Here is a 3,842-nt window from a genome sequence, read left to right as displayed (position 1 = left end):
AAATCTGGATAACAAATAAATAATTGCAAATACTCATCCAAATAACCTAAGCAGTGAAATGCAGCAAAGTGTGAGGGTAGCTGATGCACATAGGATCACAAAGGAAACAAACTCTGAAATGGAGATTTGCCTGTAGGGCATTTTTAAGGGACCCAATCAATACCTCTCAGAAAGTTAGAAGCGCAGAATGGCACAGAGGGAGAATCTGAATGGTAAATACATTATTGACAAAGGCCTCAGACAATCCCATGGGGAGTTCTAAGAATTAGTTAGAACTTCAAAGAAAGCTTGAATAGAGGCAAGAGGTCCATACCTTTGTACACTTGTCCAACTGCGTATAAAGGGACCAGACCCTGGAGGAGGACATGCTCGGAAAGGCGGAGGGTCAAAAAGGAGGAGAAGACCCTCAATGATATGGGTTGACACAATGGCTTTGACAATGAATTCTGGGGGTGGAGGGAGAGAGAATGGATCAGGATGGGACAAGGTTTCAATCTGTACATAAGATTGCTGTGAGTTAGAATTGACTTGATGACACCTAACAATAACAGCTGCTCATTGGATATGGACCACTGCAGAGGGAGATAGAGCCTTGGATGAGGCAGACTTCTTGTGCCAAGGACAGTTTCCAGAGATAGGGAGCAGCCAACATCCCCAGACACTGGAGGAAAGAGTGTCTCCATCCTGAAGAAAGATCCTGTGTACTGCGTCAGAGCATTTACCACAGGAGCACAGAACCAGAGGACTTTTTCAGAAAGATGGGGCCCAAGGCTCGGAGGGACATTTGGAAGCTAACTTTGCTCTATGCTTTTATTGGTTTTGCTGTGTGCCTATAGTCCATGCAAATTAAAAAGAGAATAAGGACCACTACGTGATGGTCAATCACCGGGATGGAAGCCCAGCATCTGAATTAGGAGTTTTCCCATCAGTCTGGGACATTGGCAAGACCTAGCTCGTTCATCTTTTTATGTAAAGAAACAAGTTGCTCTAAATGTGGGTTATAATGCAGTTATATCATGGGAGGGTCCCCCAAAATCAGATGATCTGAGTCTGACAGCTGCTAGCCATGAGCCCTTCTTTTGAGGAGTAATTTCTGTTGTTGTGTACCATCACATAGGAACTGACTCACAGTTGACCCTCCAGCAGGTTTTCGGAGGCTGTAAATCATATGGAAAGATACTGTCCATCTTTCTCCCACAGAGAAGCTGAATTTGAACCACATGCTTTTGGGTAAGCAGTGTAACTCCTTACCACTAAGCCACCAGAGCTCTCTGTGAGTTACGTATTACTATTAACCCTAAGCAGTAATTAGCCAGCAAAAAACAGCTGTTTGTTCAAGAAACTTCTGGTTTGTTAAAAAAAATCTTATCTTTTTATTCCAACATGGGAAACTGCTGATCCTTCTTTTCCTTTGGAGGTAAAGGGGGGTGTCCAGTTCACCCAGCGCCAGACAAGTATTTTGATGGAAATAATGATTGATTCAGAACATAAAACTTTTCTGTCCTGAACAGTCAGTCAAGAGACTGTCTATCTCATTCTTCCCTTGACTCACAGCAAAGGTTGGTCTGTCTTGACCCAGTACAATGTTATTGTTGTTAAATGCCGTCAAATCAACTATGACTCATAGAAATACACAATAGCTCTGAACCCTGCTCTGTCCTGAACTAAGTTCACCATTTCTGACCCATCTACCTTCATTACCCCAGTTACTATGTCAATCCATCTCATCTGAGGTCTTCCTATCCTTCTCCAAGGACTGGTCACTTCTAACAACATGCCCAAAGTATGTGAGATAGAGCCTCAAAATCCTTGCCTCCAAAGAGCAGCCTGTTTTCACCCTCTCCAGGACAGATCTGTTCATTCTCTTGGCAGTCCATAGGATGTATGTGAAGAAATCATGGTTTTTAGAATACACAGCTCTTACCACATGTATGTTTTTATAGACAGACTACATACTTAGGAAAGCATTGACCTGTGAAAATCTAAACTGATCATGACACCCAAAGCACTCCTCTGCTTGGTTAGGGCTCCAGCCAGGCCAGCCATGAGCCAGCAGTGAGAAAGAAACTGTAAACAGAGAAGACATTTTCCTAATTGAGTAGGCTCCTAGCAAAACCTAGGAGGGAAACTACCTTGTTAGAAATACACTTAACATCAGGATTGTGTTTAAAGTTTGATATGCAAACCAAGCCTGGGAGTTCTCTGTTGTTGGCATTAAAGGAAAGAGCCCTTGTGGCACATGGCACATTGGTTAAGCGTTCTGCTGCTAACTGAAAAAAGCTGGCCCTTTGAACCCACCAGGAGCTGTAGTGAAGAGGAGATCTGGCATTGTGCTCCCCATTGACCTTCCAGCAGGTTTTCAGAGGCAGTTAATCACACGGGAGCAGATTGCTCATCCTTCTCCGAAGGAGCAGCTAATGGATTCAAACCACATGCCTGCGGGATTGCAGAGCAGCGCCCTAAGGGGCAATTCTGCTCTACCGCATGGGTTGCTTTAAGTCAGAATTGACTTGGTATCAAAAGAAGAAGTGCAACAAGAAGCATTAGAGTGGTGGCCTTCCTGTTGCCAAAGTGTGAGGCTTGATTGTCATGGCCCCTGAGAGGAAACTCAACAAAGGAACAGGACCATGTGCTCATTTAGCAGTGCTTCCAAGCACCTGCCATGTGCTGGGGACTGGAAATAGGACAGTGAGCAAAGGAAGGGGGTCCTCCCCTCATGACATGCAGGGTTTTCTTGGTTCTTATCTTTATGATGGTGTAACCTGTATGGAGTTGTGCTGCTAACCCAAAGGCCCACTCCATTCTACTCGTTCAAATACTCCAGTGGCTTCTGGGAGAAAGACGGACAATCTCCGTGCCTGTGGTTTAAAGCTTGGAAAATCTTGGGAGCTCTGGTGGTCTAGTGGCAAGAAGCTGTACTGCAATCTCAGAGGTATGCAGTTTGAGTCCACCAGATGCTCTGCTGGAGAAGGAGGAGCAATCTCATCCTGTACCAGTCAGATCCGATTTGAACGTATATGCACAAAAGAATAAAATTTAAAAAATTTTGAAGAAAGCTTGGAAAACCTGCCAGAGCATCAGTTAGCAGTTGGTTCTGACTCCACAGCAATGAGAGATTTTGAATCGTTACTGAAGCAAATCACCAGGCCTTTCTTCCATAGTGCTGCCAGGTGGATTCCCAATGCCAACCTTGCAGTTAGTAGTAGAACACTAACCCTTTGCACTACCCAGAGACTAAGAAAAGGTAAAATGACAGCTTATTAAAGTACTTCAAAGAAAAGAAACACCCAGGGTTTTGAGAGCTTATTAATAGTGGGCTTCACCCCGTCTGGATAATCAGAGACCAGGACATACACTCCCATTCATTAAGGGGTTTTTTTGTTTTGTTTTGTTTTGTTTTGTTTTGTCTTCATTTTTATTTATTTTTTTTTTATGTGTGTACTGTTAAATTGGATCTGACTGGTACCGGAGGTGATTGGTCCTCCTTCTTCAGCAGAGCATCTGATGGATTTGAACTGCGCACCTCTGGGATTGCAGTGCAGTATCCTGCCACTAGGCCACCAGAGCTCACCTCATTAAGGGTTTTGTCCATCCCCAAAAGAAAGACCTAGAAGCTTACATCAGATCCAATTATGTAGCATTTCTTTTTATGATTACATGATCATAACTGAGTGTGGAAACTACAGAACAATAGCATTGATTTCACATGCAAGCAAGATTCTACTGAAGATTATCCAAAAATGACTGGAACAGTACATCAGCAGAGAACTGCCAGAAGTCCAGGCTGAGTTTAGAAGGGGTCGTGGTACTAGGGATATTGTAGCTGATGTTAGATGGATCTT

Source organism: Elephantulus edwardii, unplaced genomic scaffold (assembly GCF_000299155.1).
Source record: "Elephantulus edwardii isolate Elephantulus edwardi_28Jun2011 unplaced genomic scaffold, EleEdw1.0 scaffold00049, whole genome shotgun sequence".
Taxonomy (NCBI): Eukaryota; Metazoa; Chordata; class Mammalia; order Macroscelidea; family Macroscelididae; genus Elephantulus; species Elephantulus edwardii.
This window is presented reverse-complemented; position numbering follows the sequence as displayed.